The sequence below is a fragment of the Teleopsis dalmanni genome, chromosome 2, assembly GCF_002237135.1.
Source record: "Teleopsis dalmanni isolate 2A chromosome 2, ASM223713v2, whole genome shotgun sequence".
In the NCBI taxonomy this organism is placed as follows: domain Eukaryota; kingdom Metazoa; phylum Arthropoda; class Insecta; order Diptera; family Diopsidae; genus Teleopsis; species Teleopsis dalmanni.
In genome coordinates this window covers 52,308,909-52,328,329 of record NC_051847.1, presented here as the reverse complement: position 1 = coordinate 52,328,329, position 19,421 = coordinate 52,308,909, and the positions used below count along the sequence as shown (strand labels likewise).

The window sequence follows — 19,421 nt, the reverse complement described above, 5'->3', positions numbered from 1 at the left end:
TATTAATATTGATTTGAAAACTTTTTAAAGAATTCTACTTTTAATGTAACAACAGACAATTGTACTAATAATCAATTTTTTTTATTAAAATATTACATTTTTTTTCGAATTTTAGTCTATATTTCTTAATATAGAAAAACTCAATTCCTCTTAATATAATTCTAGAGAAAATTAATCATTTAAAAAAAAAATTACATCAAGGAATCAAACAAACATGACCTTCTCTGCAATGAATATAAAAAAAAAACCTTTCAATCATTTAATGTAGTGCACTTTACTTTATTGCATTTGGTGACAAATCTATTTATTTTTATCTTTGATTTAATTTTAAAATTCAATTTAATGGACATTAGCGATAATGACAAACGAAAAAAATGAAATTGTGGGCGACAAATACATGTTTTAACTCCATAAATATATATCTAATAAAAAATTTATTAATATAAATATTTTAATATTTATTAATTTAATGATTTGATAACAATATTTAATAGTTTCGAAAACTAACCAGCACTGCATATCGTTAATATATATATGGTGAGTCATTGAGAATATTTCTGGTTTCTTCATTTATATTCCCTATGTAGTATACTTTAAAGGGTTTCTATCTGATTTTTTTATTCTCTCAGCCCTATGTAGTCTACTCTGAAGTGTCTCTACTTTTTTTTTATTATTTAAGGTTATGATGAAGATCAGAGTTCTCGACATACTACAGTTGATTTTGCAATGACTTTTAGAATTTTATTTTTAATTTTTGAATAACTTCAATGTATTCTTTGCTAACGTAACTCTACACTTGTGCACCATAAGGTCATGCTGCTGTTAGTATTTATTTATATAGAAGTAGTGTATTAGACAGATTTGATTTGATTTTGAAGACATATATATATCGTCATACATCTTCATATATACATATATATAAATTCTAATATTTTTCAATATATTTTTTTTTATAATACATGACATGGATATTTTACTATAGAGAAAACGTTTGTATGTGTCAATTTATAATCCGCAAATTAAATATTTTTTTATATATCATTATAGAATGCATTTTTACTGAAAATAAAAAACTATTTATTAAGAAAGGAATATAGCTGTTGACTGCTGCACTATACTACAAATATAAAAACTTTTTATATATATTATAGCAGCTATAATTAAAGTTTACATAGAATATATATATGTATATTCTGCAAATAAACCCATAAACTTTTAAAGTATGCACTGGAATATTATTACTTAATTTTCTTTTATACTTTAATTTATTAATTCTATAAAAATAAAACAAAATTTAAATACAGTCAAACTTCTATAACTTGAACTTCTATAACTCGAATTTTCTATAACTCGAACTAAATAAAGTGCAACTGGTTTACAGACAAATTACATACAATTACAAAACAAATTCCTTAATTCCAAGTCTCCATAAGCAGAACCTTTTCTTTGCAAAATGATATTTCGAGTTATGGAAGTTTGTCTGTATATTTAAATTAATAAATTCAAACAACTAATAATTATTTCCTCAGTTTGCATGTTTTTATAGGTAGTTTTAATAACTGACAGTTAAAGAAAATAATTAAAAATTTAAACCTCGTCTTTTATATAGTTTGCTACAAATTCATATAAAGAAACCTATGAGCTTTAATAATATCTAGTACTAAATGTTATGTTTTCTGCTAACAAAAATTTGTTCTCAGAAAATTTCATTTTAATAACTCTAATTAAAATTATTTAAAAAAAATGCATTTTCAACTCAACTGATTATATGTAAAATAAGTTTATAAAAATGCATATTATTAGAACTGTTTTAAATTAATTGCATCGTAACATATTCATGAATAACATTGGTGACCAGTACGATTAGAGCATTTCAGTGTAGAATGAATAGATTATCGTAACTGGTTTTCGAGACCAGATTTTTATCATAGTCTTCTTTCTTCCAACTGAATTGAAAATAAATTATTTACGAGTATTATTTGGAATGTTTTAATAACAAAATTGAATTTCATTTCATTCTATGAAGTGTAATTCATAACATTTTTACGCCCATGTGTACAAATTTGTGTAATTTTAAATGTCATATGTATCTTTTTTTATAGACTATTTGAATGACACGTCATGCACAATTTTTTTCAATTATATACCTATATATATATATAAATATATATTTTATTTTTCAAAAATGAAATATTCCTTATTTATTTATTTTTTTATTTTTAATTTTTTTTTTTTGAACTTTGAATAAAAATGCAAATACACAAGCCAAACCGCGAGACAAAGTGGCAAAGCAGAAAAGATTGTTTGCCGGAAAATTGTGAAACTGAAAATTTTGAAATTTTTTAAATTGAACAAGACAAAACATATGCAAAATTATTGCACAAGAAATATTTAATAACAACACAAACTGTTGAATGAAATTATCAATTAAATTAAAATAAAATAAATTAACAGGAAAAATAATAAGAAATTTGTAATTGCGCTTAAGAGCAATCATAAACAATAACAAATTTCTATTTTTAATATAAAATTAAATTATGTTTACATTAATTGTATAATTAAAAACAAATTGGCTTCAATAAGAAATATAATAAGCTCTTGTTTTTTTTTCTTTTACCTAGGGGAGCACAGAAATTTAATTATTTATTATTAACTATTCTTTTTTTAAATCTGACATGAGTTAACTTTAATTGATTGAAAGAAATATATAAGATTTGAAATGAAAGCATTATTTCTAATAAAAATGACAGGCATTCTTAAATAAAACAATAATGTAAAATTTTAATGTATTTAGTGTAAAATATAATTTATAAAATTACGATATTATTATTATTATTAATATATTAATCTCACTTGCGACTAAAGCCAGGTTTATAAGAAACTCATAGGGTTTTTATATTTATCCAACTTGAATGAGTTAACTGTATTCTAGGGTCTAAGAACTTAACCCTGATGGCTTTAAAATGAAGTTTGCGGATTATGTTATTAACTCACACAGTCTATTTTCTACGACTTAAACTTTAAAGCTTAAGCACACTATTTCGAATGTTTACTTTTTTATATACCTACATCGAACCCACTTTAGTGGGTTTAAAAACCTCAATAGCAGTGTTTAAAAATATGTATTTAAACCTTAAAAAAGTTTTCAGGGTTGAAAACTTTGATCGTGTAATATAAGTACTAGTATATTGGTACACCAATTCAATAAATAAATGAAGTTCTAACTGATAATAATAATAAGATACAAGAATAACACAATAAGACATTAAAATATGGTTTGATGCGTTATGTGTACTCTGTTTCAGAAAGCAAATCTAAATAAAGCTATAGATAGGGAGACAGAGAAAAAGAGAGAGAGAGAAAGTAAGTAGCAGTTAAGTAACTATTGATCTACTTTGAATTGCCAAAAAAAATAATATAACTATAGAATTATTCCTATCGTTATTTTAGCTAAAATTTTTATTTCTACTTCAAACCATGTCTTTTGTGTTAAAAGTGTGATTTATTATCAAATTATGTATTTAATAAAAATTTTTAGTACAGGTATTATATACCCATAAGATACCTTATAATTACCTTATAATTACCATACCTTATAATTATAATTTTTAAAATTAATTATTTTTTTAAAGTTAAAAAAGAATTATATTTTATTTTAAAGTTAAATATAATGATTATTTTAAAACTAAGAAATAATTATTTTAAAGTTAAATATAGATTATTTTAAAGTTAAGAAATAAATATTATATTAAAATTAAAAAATAATTATTATTTTAAAGTTAAAAATAATTTCATAGGGATTAAATGGATATATCAGAAAATGGGTATAGATTATATGGATATGGACTAGGAGATCTTCAATATGAAGTTGTAGCTGGGGTAAACAGCGATTACCATCAAAATTGATGTTTACTTTTATATCTCTAACCCTTGATTTTCGTTTAAGATCCAAATAAAATATCCTTGTAACATAAACACAATAAAAGCAAGAGCAAAATATTTTACTTTATATATTTTAAACAATATAAACAGTGGCTAGTAATTAATGAGCGACACATCCAAAAAGATTGGCGAATGGTTTTGTTACGATCTTTGTTTTTTCGTAAAGAATAATATAGGTAGTCTTCTCAAAGTAGATACAACCATATTGGAGAAAACTTAAAAATTGACAAAAAATATTCTAGTTACATTCAAATATTTAAGCACAATTCTAATAAAGTGAATAATTAGATATTTTGTTTTTTATTGTAGTATCTAAATTATATAAAACTAACGTTAGCTTTACTTTATTGTTTTTTAGTAAACCACAATAAAAAAAATTATAAAACAAAGATTTACTATGTACTTCATAGTTTGCATAACCGCAAAATATACTTGAGTAAATGTACGATGTACAGATTTAATGAGTTTTTAACTTATTTTAAAAAATTGTGGTTAGTTACATTGTTTGGTCGAAAAGTTTCGAAAATGTACTTAATTTTTTAACGTATATATAAGAACTTTAAAACTTAAGCCTATTCAAAACTATTCAAAACCAAAAAACAAACTCATGTATTTTGAACATAGAACATAGGGTGCATTTAATTAACAGCTTGCACTTTTAATAAATTATTTAATTAAAAAAAAAAAAAAATAAAAACCTACAAAAGACATGCTGAAATTCAGCTCAAATGTAAAATTTATTACACTTGAAGGCAATTAAAAGATATTTAATTTATTTTAAAAATAAATTCTGAATAATAACGCAGATATTTTGGCTGGGTACACAAATAGTGCAAGAATGCCATTCTAGATAAATGCAATATATAAAAAGCATTACAACTAAAGTTGCCTGTAAATCTATTTAAACACTTTATTGAGCAAAATTTTACATTTCTATTAAAAGATCACAAATATCCATGTAGAATTTTTAATATATTATATCAAGTATTTTGTGTAAGTGCATTAAGATAAATAGATAATTCATACAACAATTGCATTAATATGAAGTTTTCATCTTTAGCTTCATAATTAAAACCATTCCATGTGCAACAAAATTAAATGATTAATTAATGTTTTCATTCATTGTCAAGGTGGAAATGCATTTGCGTAGCATAGCTCTTATTCATCGCAATCTTTCCACTAAAAACTTGGATATAAGGAAAAAAAATTAAAAAAAAATTAAAAACAAAATCAAATTTTTCAAAATTTCGCATGGTTTTTCTATATTTGCTTTCTGAAAAAGGTTTCTAGCCATAATTGATGGTGTGCGAACGAGCACCAATTAAGAATGGTGCATTTTTAATGGACTGATTTTCTTTTTTTGGGCCAAACAAATTTTGATTTGCTGCAGGCGTGGCTTAATGCTAAATAAATCAGAACAAAATTTATTGCCCTTATTACATTTTTCTTAATATTTTTGCTAATGATTTTAATAAATATTAAATGATACTTGATTTCATAAAAAAAAAAAAATGAGGACAACAGCACAATAAGGTACAATACAGAGTTTTTTAGATACTATTAAAGCGAAAAACACAAAATAAAAATGTTTTATAGCTATACTTCGATCTACAATAAAAGTTTTTAAATTATAATTTAATATTATAGTTATGTTACTAGAATTTTGTAGATACATTTTTTAAAGAAAAATGTGATATCTATAGCGCATCATCTCAAAATCGACTTTAGATGCTTGCTTTTAGGTTAAAAGTATGCTGTCAGTTGATTAAACTTAGTGCAACCTTAAGCATTTTGTTAATATAAATAATGTTTATATCTGTTTTCAACTTTTTTAATACTGTAATTAAGCACCTATTTAAGGAAACACCTATTAACCAACTGAGAACCACCTAGGAAGCTAGTTAATTAGTAAAAACGAAATCGATTATATTATCTACCCTGAAACCGATGGTCGTTGCTTAATGTACAGTTTAATACGGATAGAGATTAGAAGATTTTTAATCGAAAAACTTTACGGAATCTATCAAAAAGAATAGAAAAAGATTTAAAACTATCATTTGTTATTTAAATGGGAAGATTTATCAAGAAGCAAAACAACAAGTCTTAGAAAAAACTTCTTCGAGAACTTTAAATTCAGACGGAAATTAATATGATAGTCTCATAATCTATCAAACAAAATAAATTGGGTTATTGCCCAATTACTTGCTGTGTAGAATTCAAAATCAGAAAGAATATCTGGAAACTGGACATCCAAGGAAACAGTAAGTTCGCATGAGAAGTTTACAAGTGAAATCGAATACAAATTTATACTTTAATAATGAATTAAATTCGATTAAATTGATATATTTCACATTATTAAATTTTATTCCCAACTATTTTCATACTCTTAACATTATAATACATATTTAAAAATATTAATTTCAGTAGTTATACAGCAGTTTTGTTATCAATTATATACATTTGTCTATTAAATCTGCTTAGATTCAGTACAAGCCCGACAGATATATTTAAAAATATTGATCTCGGTAGTTATATACAAGCTTCATTATCAAATATAATACAAAGTTGACGGATTTCATTAAATCTATTCGACTCATTAATCTGATTAACATCATTATTCATAGCGTTACAGCGCGATGTGTCTCAAAACTGATTAGAGGAGCATAAATCATAATAATATATAATAATATATTGTATGAAAAAAGCCACCAAGCCTATTAAATAAATACGTGTATTCGCAATGGCTACTAATTCTGGCTTTATACAGGATCTTTTTGTCAACACAAATGAATAAAGTTGACTCTATTATATTGTAAGAAATACAAATTACAGGTAACTGTGAGTATTGCACAATGGTGTATTAAGCAAAGTACTCCCATCTAATAATGGTAGAAACGTACATACATTTTCATTATAACATTAGATAACATTCTTCAAATCGGACATGCAACACTATTTCGATGAATTAAATATTTTGAGGAATGACGGGAAAACGAAGTATATGTAGTTACTGGTACGACTATTTTGACATCGTCTTAGTAAACAACAACAGTGTCAGCCTGGAGAGCATACAAAGAATTACCATTATCAATCAATAGGTGCTACTATGGAGTCAGTAGCCAATTGCGCTGTTTAGCTCTATCTCAACAGACAAAATGCTCCACATGCTCTTTAGGTCGCTCATCTTACCTGTGCTTCATCCTACCTGTATACCTCAATAGCATGAACGGTATCACAGAATGTGGAAGCAGCAGTAGGACTTATTGAGAAAAAGTTCTCTGTAAAATCTTTAGTCCACGAAAGAAATATGAGTTGTACGAGATCAACACGATATTGATATAAATTAGCAAATTAACATCTAGTAACTTCGCTGATTTGTCATGTCGTGACAATTGATGATGATACTTTAGCGAAAAAGATACTTGAAACGGTAGTTGACGAAAGAAAGATTAGATGTAGATCGTCTCTGCGGTGGAATGTTCACGTTGGTGGACCACTAACCACACTTGATGTACAAAACTGGAGAAGAAACGCCTGAAAAGGAGTACTGCTCCGGATTGAAAACTGATAACGGTTTTGTTATGGTCATTTAAATAAGTAAGTAAATGAATAACTTAATTAAGAGATCTTAAAGAATCCAACAATCCATACTTGTTTTTATCACTAACAAATTCAGTCTTATGCATTCATAAATAATATATGTTGGCTTTAAATGTGAGAGAGATGGAACAAGTAATGAGCATCACTAATACGAGGTTCCGGAAAGTAAATGTATATATAAGTTTGCAGTTTGTAAAGAAGAGAACCTTTATTCGTGTTCTCTTCTGATGCTAATAAAATGTTTTGCAAGGCAAGAAGTATAACACTGAGAAAAATAATTTGGGTGATTTAACCAGATTTTAACTATACCTCAGTTTAGTCAATCTCTTTTGGTTCAACCATATCACCTGTTAGTTTTCATATCTTTTTTGCCACATAAGCTAAAATTTTTCTAACAAAATGATTAATTCAATTTACCTAGTAATATGTGGTGTGAGCATATTTTTCTGAGTGAAGTTTTATATATATCTTCATAGAATTTTAAAATGATTTTAAAAATATTATAAAATACAAATTTTTTTTTAATAATTTATATGTAAAGTTACACCATAAATACAAAAGTAATCAAATTGATTAATTTTTTAAATCTTCCTATAGATATATTACAGAAGAAAAGAATGTCATAAACGCAATGCACTCGTACTTACTAAAATGAATATTTTATTAAAAACAAAATTACTTTTTCAACATACATGTACGTTAGGACTTTAGGATAAACGATTCCAAGCAAATGCACAAGACAGACGTGCAAACGAGCAATGACATCAATTATTAAATGTGCAAATCTAAAATGTCTACGCAAGATAAAAATTAGTGCACAGAAAGCAAGGTGTCAGATATTCCTCCAGGATAACAGGAAACAAGTGACATGTACACTAAGGATAGCTTGATTGTGATGTGACGTATGTGGCACGTGTGCACATCTCATCTCGTGCAGATGTGAAGGTGGATGAACGCTGAACGATGAACGTTTACTGGCTGGTTTGACAGATTCACGTTTGCGTGTGAATTTTAAAAAGAAAAAAACAAAATAATTATCAAAAAACGTGTAATCCAAAAATGAGAAACGGTAACTGTGACTGTGACTGTGACTATCTTTAATACATGTATCTATATTCTATATGAATATTTATGCATATTTATGCATTTATATAAGGACATGAATATTTGGGTCATAAAAGGCATTTCTTTTAACATATCGTGAACAAAATACAGAAACAGAATTTTAGCATTTTAATTTTGTGTATTAAAATAATTATTTTTAGACATTATATATTTACTTAACTTTTGTTACATCAATATTTACCAAACTACTAAATATTTCTTGGCACAATTTAATTTTATTAAATTTCCTGAAATATATTTCATAAACCATTAAAATGCCGCCCTGGCTCTCACATCAAAAAACCATAAATTCATGGTTTATGCTAGCATTTGTGTTTTTTAATCGTACCGGAGAATAGTATTTTCCGTCTGTGCTGAAATTCTAAAAGTGTAATGGATTCCAAAAGAATTCTCTGAAGCGGGCACACTTTATTTTGAATTTCGCAAACGTCAGCGTACTATTTTAGTTGCAACGAAATTTTTTTCACAAATTTTTTACGATGTTTTTTAAGTGTCGGCTGCAAACTTTCTTTGGTGTTTATGAATCCTAAAAATATTTTATAATGAACTGCGGTTCGCTTTGCAAAAGGATTAATTCGCTTTATTCATATGTAAATTTTCACATTTGTACAATTGAATAATTTTTAACTAATAATTTTTTTAAAAAACAAAAACGGATTCGACATTTTATAACAACCTTATAAGTTTTGAGAAAGAAGCCTGTCACATGTGGGAAATACAAGATGTAAATTTTTTATGGTAAGTGAAGTCAAAATTAGTTGCCAACAAAATTTTATCAACGCCAAGTAACAAGGACACAAAGAAACGTAAACTTCCTGGGACTTTTTTTTATTCGCTTAAGCTGTCACAGGACTTTGTCTAAAGTAAGGGCAAATACGATATATGCTTACAGTAGAGCTCTGCAGTAGAAATAAAATTATCTACACCGGACAGACAAGCAAGTTATAAAGTCATAGTCGGTAGTCGTAAATTTATGCCACTCTTAATATGTTCAGCAAAGCAACTTAGAATGATGTTAAAAGATTTTACGCTAGATTAAAGAGAAGAAATGCAAATATAACCACCATGTGAAAATGCATAACTTAATACAACAACCACCGCTTTTAATGCTTTCTAGTTTTTAAAGTAGCAAGAAGATAGTTTTCAAACCTAAACCCAAGCACAAACACACTACAAACTCTTGCAATACTAAATTATTTAATAGAATTTAATTAAAAAGTATTTCTCTTGCTAGTAGTGTACTTCTCTAACAGTTTGTTCGTGGAACTGCATCCGCATATAGGATACCAGTGTGGTTTTATGTATCAGTAAGCAATTGTTATGCTCGTACATGTCTTTGCATAGCGAAACAAATTTTGTGCACACAAAAAACAAATTAAATTGGTTGTTGCAAACATAAAAATCCATTAAAAAGCGTACTGCACTTCAGCCAAAGTTTAATTGAATAACTTTCACTGTACCAGTAGTTTAAGGCTGCTGGAGGATATATACTATACTTTCCTCAAAGACAACAATTTAACAGCAAATATCAAGAACATAGCAATTAATTTTTACATTTTATCGTTTGACTTTTTTAAAAGAATGTAAAAACTGAAAACTAAAAATGGATTTCAAATAACTATAACTATGATTTCTTCAAATTTCATAGATTGAAATAACTGATACTAATATAATATAAGTTTAATAACAGAAAATTGTTTTCAAATATTAAATTTGAATTAACCACATATATTCACACTTAAATTTGTATGATATAATTTACATACAACGTTAAATATGATGTGAAGAAAAATATAAAAATTTGTTGGTAAGAATTTTTGCAACAAAATATCTTCATAGGTCGTAATTATCGCCTAAATTATCATGAAAAATTATCATTAATTATGAAATAGTTTAATGGATTAAAGCGGCGACTTAACACTTTTTTTGAGGATCCTGATTCTAAACATTAAGACCTCCCACTAAATAGCATCTTAAGCTTCGCCAAAGATACCAGGTAGTTTTAAACCATGTGATTATTATTTTCATTATACGGTAACACAATGGGTCATTAGGCTTAAGTGTATCCATTTGGATCTCCGCTATAATCTAAAGTAACCTAAGCATATAAGCTTATGGTGGAAAGCATATAATTCGAAATGCTTAATACCAGCATTTATTATAATAGTAAATCTTATAAAAAAATATATATAGTTCATTTTTGTCATAAGACGCGTCACTATGTTATTTATATTGTTGTTATTAGTAATATTAAGCATTTTTAGGTACCGATTTACATTTACACAAGACAAGAATGCATCAAGGAACTTACTTCCACTCTGGCAAAGCATCCCTGTAAAAAGCTAACAATTATTTCTATTGCTTTCTACTGTAAAAGTATGTCAATGGGTTCACCACACACGTTACCCATTTATGCTGATATTATAATGAAGAAATTACTAGACCGGAATTCAGAAACTTCTAGCGGAATTGGTTAACGTCCTTTGTGGCTTGTGGTAAAAATCAATACAATTTCGTTTATATATATGTTTAATGCATATATAAATTTTAAAATTAACATATTTAAAATCTGTGCGACTATGCATAGATTATGAAACAACAAATATAAAAATTTGTATACATAAATTTCTCTTTTTCTCTGAAAGGAATCTATGTCCAGGTCTGACATCTCTAGAATGTAAAATAAAAAAATTTGATTTTATTAAACTACAATATCTAGTAATAATAAATTATAAATCATTGTTACTTTATATTGGTATATATCTAAATCTAATATATCTAAATGGTAACGAAAACCAACAGCCACAAAACACAATTCAAACCGTATTCATTACTTAGTTTAAATTACCTTTTGATTTATGACGATAACGAGCTTTAATTTATGACGATAACGAGCTTTCGAACTGACTGAGATAGGGATCCAAAATCACATATTTGTAAAAATTAACTTATCTGAGATTCGATTTATTTTCGCTTAATTACGCGTAACTAATTATTGAATGAAGTGCGCATTTAAGCGCTTGACTAATGAAGTTTTGGAAAGGATTTACTTTTGTATATAGCAATTAAAATACATTTTAATTATTTTCTTATAATTAACACAGCGTAAAGAAGAACATGACATTTGCTTAATTAACTAACAAACTATCTTCATTTAAAAATATATATAATTAAAATGTAAATGGATCTGAAATATTCATAAAGAAAAACTTAAAAATTGTGAAACTAACGAATATATATATACATTATCTACAAAACCTTGTATTGAAGAAAATTTCTATTCAAACTCGTTCTATAGTAGAAAATTAATTTCGATTTTTTTTAGTCACGAACACATTTGAAATTTACACAAAATACTCTTTCAAATGCAGAGTGTAGTATCTGTTGTTACTGACGGTAATTTAAAATGTTTTGTGTAGAAATGCTGTAAGAATTGCAGCGAAAACCAAACAACTTTTTCTTTCATTGAAAAAGTTACACGAAACTAAGAATCACGAGTCATTAGGAGTCGAACAAAACTGTTGAAAAACTATGTGGAAAATTGTTCTAACAAGAAGTTAGTGGCATGTCGAGAAGAGTGCTAGCACACTGAACAGATTATTAAATTGCAATCGAATGAAGGCCAATGTTTCTAATGTTAGTACAGATGATATCGTATATAAAAACTAAGAAGTCACACATAATCACGTGGCTTGTTGTTGGAATGTTTTGTTGGTGACAGTAGCAACAGTCAACAACTTTAATTGGCAACCTAATGGATTGAACAACTGTAATGAGTCAATTAACTAACATCATAGCTATATGGTAAGTGCAAATGAAACTAAAGAAAAAGTTCGAATTAATTTGTTTAATTCTTAACTGTTAAAAAGTAAATACAATTATAATCAAACAGATTATCAATTTGGAGTTATAGTCATTAATAAAACTATATTTAAAATAAAATTTAAATATATAATTATATATATAAATATATATAATTTCTTTTTAGTAGGCTTAAAAACTGGCGAGGCATGAAAATATCAATAATTTAAAAAAGTTTTGATCTTATTAAATGGTAAATTTGCTTTCATAATGAATATACAAATGTATAGTTCTTCGATTAATGTCAGAGAGTACTTTGAGCCCGTCAAGAATTTCTCCCTGATGTACATGACTGATGTAGTACCTAATACTCAACTCAACGTTGAAATCTTTATTAATTTTAAAATTGTGGATTGATATATTTTAACATCGACTTAGAACTTCACTAACATCAAAGCAGTTGTATCAAAATATATTAGGATTATGTCATGAATATGATGAAAAAAAAATACACTATTTCCAATAGTGTCACTGTACTTCTATCTTAATAATACCTAACTATATAGTATAGTTGAGTTTTTTGAGGAACATGCTCTTGTATGAAAATATTACTAAAATTAACAACACTTTGAAATATTTCATACATTTTAAATGTTACTATAATTTGACAAAATTCCATATATATTTTTATTTTTTATCATATAAACAATTGTGGCAAGTACAGTACTTGAATTGCATACTAAAAAAAGGTCTGAATTTTTCATCAATTCCACAACATGTTTCTGCAATATAAGTGCAGCTGTCAAATGTCTTCCTTTTTCTTCACTTTATTTTATTTTATTGAAATTTTATATTAAAAGTACGTTTTGCAATAAACTATGTACGAGAATGGAGAAAAGTTCGCTACTATTAGCAATTTTTTTTTTCGTTCTTACAAAATAAAATTTCTTCGAAATAGAAAATTGGAAGGAAAATCTGTAAAATCGAATCAACGAATAAATCGAAATACCTTGCAAGAAAAACTTCAACGTTTTTCCTAACCTACTTACATTTAGAACTTTTTTATTTTAAGACTATTCGCACATGTTAAATTTTTATATCTGTACAATTTTATATATTCGTAAAAAATTTAAAATAATATACATATTTACACCAAGCACAATGAAATATTAAAACAAACTTAAAAAAATATTTCAGTATAAGAATGAAATTTTGAAAAAATAAATAATTTATGAGATACTAACATTTCAAATGAACTGTTAAGTTTGCTGCAATTGTTAAAAATTTATTTTTGCAGAAATTATGACACTCATACGACACGTATAACGATTTTCCGTTAAAATCCAGTTTCACAGCTTAATTAAAATTTTTCAGGCATAATATTATATTTGATTTAATAAATTAAATTTTTTTCGGAGAACAAAATTTCGCATGAATATATACTCGTTATTTAAATAAAAATAAATTTTTAAATTTATATCTTTTTTCACTAACCACAAATTTTATTGGTACTGCTCCTGGTCATTAATTATTTAACCGTTTTTGTTGTTTTTAATTAATGGATATTGTTTGGGGTACTTTTTTTTAAACGCAAAATATTAAAATTAAGCACACATCCGTTTTAAAACCGAGAGTTATAAAGCTGTATAATGGTTTTTCCGGCTTATACAAAAATAAATGAAAAACGAACCACGAATCACGTATAAGGAAAGTGAATTTTTTTATTCAATTATTTAAAAAGTTGGACTGATGTGGTTTAATGTTTATGAACAAATTTGGTAGCTACAAGTGCGTTTTAGCTCAGAAGGTCAACTTTGCATAAATAATTTTGTGTATATCATAATAAAATACACTTTTAAAGCAATTTAACTTTGAATGTTTTTAAAAGTAAAGAAGCACTTTGTCAAAACTAATGATTATCCTTCCTTTTGATTCTCATAGCAACCACTTTAGGAACAAATAAATATCAGTGGTAATCTATTTAAAACAAAAGTTTTTTAACACCACAAGGTAATTTAAAAGAGCACTGGCTTATTGTAAGGATATTAAGTAGATGTTATTGTGTTTTAAAATGAGAAAATTATAATAATAAATGAGATAATTCTTAAAAAACTAGCAATAAACAAAATATTTAAAATGATATATATCCAATATTTAGATTAAAAGATATTTATATTAATATAAATTTTTAAATTTAAATACGAATATTTAAATGTGCATAAAACTAATTCTGTCCTATTATAAACATGTTGCGGATATCAGTTAGATATTTAAGACAGTAGAAGCTAATGGTGAACTTATAATGACCTTCCCTTTCGAGATAGTTCTTAAACTATACTTGAGAAAAAGTTTGATTGCCATAAGAAGCAATTAATCTCCCTTAATCGCCAACCTATATTATTTTGCAGTTAATTTTGTAGTAAGTGTAAATTTGATATTACTGGATCTAAGCGGAATTTGCTCTTTCGGAAAGGTTCGTATACGTTGTGGTAAGTAACTAAAGTTTCACAACTGGAGTGTTAGCAGTGCTGTTTTTACTTAATGTGAAATTACACTTTCCATCGGATGCTCTACCTCATAAAGTAGAACAAGATTTCAGGTCTGTGTTGCCCACATATAGGGGGAATTCATGTCCAAACACATGATTTTAAACCAGTGAAAGATGTACCAATAAAGCATACGTCGACGCATTATACCGATCCGATTGCTAAGAAAACCATGATTAATAGTTGCTGTTGAAAGAATGCTAAGTCTTTTTATATATGTTAATCTAATATTTAATATTACTTGATTTCGATATAAAAGATTTTCTAAAAAAAATATAATAGAATATTCATTTAAGTACATTAAAGAAAAAAAATGCTTCAAATTTGAATTAATGTATGTAAATATATAAAATATATATTTATAAATGTATATAAGTACACCTGAGTCTGAAATACCACTGTGTGTAAGAAGCATAATGGAGTAAATTGATAACATTCTAAAATCTAATTTAAATCAAAATAATCACTTAATATTCTTATTATTTATATTTAAATTATTGTTATTTTTATCTGTTTATTGTAAAAGGTAATTTTGAAATTTTGAAGAGCTTTAAAATTCTTATAATAATTTTATAATTATTATAATTATAATAGTGTTCACTATTGACAGATCAATTTAATCTTTAAAATATTTCTTTTTAAAAATAAGAAAATTTAATTAATATAAGGTAATTTATTTTGTCACATATACCATACAAATGAAATAAACTTTAAATATATATAAACTTTTCCTTTCATATATGTGGATACTAAGCATACTCATATAATTTTAAAATTAAAATAAAAAAATAATATAAAAAATTTTTAAAAATTTTACATACAAAATGTTTCATTCATCTTTCATTTTGTTTATTTTATTAAATAAATTATACCAAATTACCCTGAGCTTAATCCAAGCAATTTAGAAAGAAAAAAGTATTACATAAATTCACAGCAAATTAAACATGAAATTGAATTTGGTCCAAAATGATTTCCCAAAGGATGAGGAGGATAGGATAGTAAAAATGAAAACAGTTTAATCCCTGAGGCGAAGAACCCAAGTGAACGTGAAAATGTAAATGAAAATCATTGTTGAGATAATAGTTTAAACAAAAGGCAAACTGAAATTATTTTCACTTAATTTGTTTTTGTTATTTGTCTTTTATATTTTGTTTTATTTTCATTATTGTTATTAATGTTTATGTACAAAAGATCGGACCTCTTGACATTACTTTAGTGTCTTGATTCATTTTACTGTCATAAATGTCAACTGAAATTATTTAAATTGCAAAAGTTTACAAATTGTTTTGAGGTTTTATGTTTTCTCTCCACTATTTGTGTTTTATTTTAATTTTGAACATTTTTATTATTAATTAAAATAAAACTTATTAACGAAAACACTTTAGAGAATAATATTTTATCACAACTTCGGTATATTTGAGTAAATATTTTTTGTAGAATTTTAAGAACATTAACTAAGAATTATTAACTGAGAATATTAATAAAAAAATGAACCTGTTCAATTACAAAACTATATTTGAATAAATAGAAACAGTTCTATGCTCCAAAAACAACTAATAGATGCAAAGTGTTAAAAGAAACCAATAGAATTTTAAGATATGGTTATAAAGGCAAGCGAAATAAAAATTCAGTATCTGTAATTGTATATAGGCATCAGTATCATACCATATCTTACACCTAAGTATCACATCCTTGATCTTCCTTTCAGAACTTAATTTAGATAAGGTAAAGATTGTAAAATTAAATCACTCTCTACTCGGTGACTATTATTAGTAACTTTTGATTTTTTATTATATATTAGTTAATAAATTTGAGTTAGACAGATTACACATTAAATGAAATAAAAAAAAATGATCTATCTTTTAGAACTTAAAAAAGATAGGGTACACATTGTAAAATTAAATTGAAGTACTCTACTCTGTGATTTTTATTAGTAATTTATATTTTTCTGTTATATCTTAGTTATTAGATGTTAATTAGACGTTGCCTATTAAGTAAAATAAAAAAAGTAAAAAAGATCTTTCTTTCAGAGCTTAATTTAGATAGGGTAAAGATTGTAAGATTAAATTAAGTAATCTTATTCTGTGACTATTATTAGTAACTTTCAGATTTCTGATATATATATAAGTTATTAAATGTGAATAAGGCAGATTACATATTAAATGAAATAAAAAAAAGTAAAGAAATCTTTCTTTTAGAACTTAATTTAGAAAGGGTAAAGATGGTAAAATTAAATTAAGTAATCTACTCTGTGACTATTATTAGTAACTTTCAGTTTTCTGTTATATATTATTTATTGAATGTAAGTTAGACAGATTATGTATTAAATGAAACAAAAAACGAAATTCCGATCATTTTCCACTGATCGGAGATTGCAAGTGTCCGAATAGTTTTAGCGTCTATTAATATCTCAGTAGGTGTGTGTGCTCACCTATTGTCACCTAATAAGGTACGTAAATATTTGATTGATATTAAGTATGAATGTTTTGAAGAATATATATACTCATATATGTAAATTGTTATTAATTATTAATTAATTATTATAATAATAATAATAATTATTAATTAATTATTAATTATTCTTATAATCTTAGAAATAATTTTCAACAAAGAAATTTATAGGAACATTTTGTCTTAAAATAATAACAATTTAATTTTTTTAAAGTGTATATAATATTACTTAATTATTTTGTTTATATGTTTATAAGCTATTATGTAAACTAAATAAATGAAATAAAAAAAAGTTTACAAAACCACAAGTCGGCTGCTCAAATATGTATGTAAAATAATAAAGTTCGGGTACATAAAAGCACATTCAAATCAATAAAATGTAACTAATTAAGGCAATCAATTGACATTTTTATACACATAATATGGAGTTCCAGCCGTATTGGCAAATTATAATTCTAATAATATTTGTTACAATTGCAAAATTACAAATTATTGAATAGTTTTGTGCAATTCTAATGAGAGAAAATGTTTCCGCACCATTCATGACCCAATTCGTCTGGCTGAATGGCAGAATAGTAAGTCGTGTCAGGCAAGTCAATTTTTGAAATGGAAAGTAATATGACATGTACATTGGTAAACTACAGCAGCTCTCGCATTGATTGCAGACAAGAGCTATTAACACATATTTCACAAACAGGAAATTGACAAAACTCAAGAAATTAAGTACTACATGGCACAAGGCACAACCACAACCATTGGCACTGGCACTATCAAATCGCAGCTAAATCATAATTTTAAAAATTAATAATAATTTTTTCTAATTGATTTGTTTTTTTCTAAACTTTTTAAAGCCATTTTGAAAAAGAATGTAGGTCACAAGTTGTTTGTAATTGTAGCATTTTGTGATTATTGAATTCTTAAGACATATTTTTAGATAAAAATATGACTTAAAGTGGACTATGTGGAAAATTTTTATTGTTTTAAAATAAAATGCCATTTTTAAATTATTATAAAATAATTTTAAAATTATAAAGTACAACTCACTGTAAGGTTGCGGACGTGTTCCATAAAGCGGCTCCTGCAACAATGGAGAGCGACCATTTCCAATTTCTTTGACTGAAATCAAAAAAATAAACGGAAATAAATTTATTAAAATTTTTAAAATTATTGGAATTATTTTTATAATAAAAAAGAAATGATTATATTATACACAATAGTATTTTATTGCATGCAAACATAATCGAAATCGTTTTACAATATATGATTTCAAATCTCATGGAACTATTTAACAATATGGCTTTAATAATTAAAACTTTAATTAATTAGAAAGGTTTTATTAAATTTATATAATAAAAATATATAAACAATTTTTGATTTTTTTCCGCTTTTCTATTATCTTTAAAATTGCACAATGAATTGAAAGTATTTGGCAACTTTATTTTTAACTTGTTGCTTGTTAATATAGTACATAACTAGCTAGGATCAATATATTCACTACAATCGAAGAATATTGGCAGTATAAATTAAAAAATGTTTTTAAAAAATAAAAACAAAAAAATTATGTTAAATAATGTAATGTAAACGCTCAGGCCTGTCGCGATTCAAAATATTGCAATAAGGAAGTTCATGAACTAATAATCATGTCGGACATTCCAAAGATGTAATGTTACTTTTTTTACACATAATACCCCATATTATTAGTGTTTTACTTTTTCATATAACTATATCCATGTGGGTGATAACAAAATGGTGTTTATGCGTGTTTTAAATAGAAGAGGAAGCACGATTCGGATTTGTTTGGTCGGATCAGTAAAATAAAACTGAGTACAACTCTAGATTTATAGTTCTCCAAATTTCGAGTTTAAAGAGCTTAAAATAACTATAATTTTTACTATTTTATAAAGACAAACATTTTTTCACTTCCACTAGATTTATAGTTCTCCAAATTTCGAGTTT

The 19,421-nt window shown here is 25.8% G+C and overlaps 1 protein-coding gene across 3 annotated transcripts in view; it reads right to left on the bottom strand.

Moving 5' to 3' along the window:
- Nucleotides 1-19,421, bottom strand: part of LOC119678623 (heterogeneous nuclear ribonucleoprotein L) — a 114,905-nt gene that overhangs the window by 53,983 nt on the left and 41,501 nt on the right. For 2 of the 3 annotated variants that reach the window (XM_038090560.1, XM_038090561.1), the window contains exon 1: nucleotides 18,510-18,581. The exons of the other annotated variant lie outside the window; for it this stretch is intronic. The gene's annotated coding sequence lies outside the window, so the exon portion shown is untranslated. Of the gene's footprint in view, nucleotides 1-18,509; nucleotides 18,582-19,421 lie in introns of those variants that run through there. 3 annotated transcript variants of the gene reach the window in all.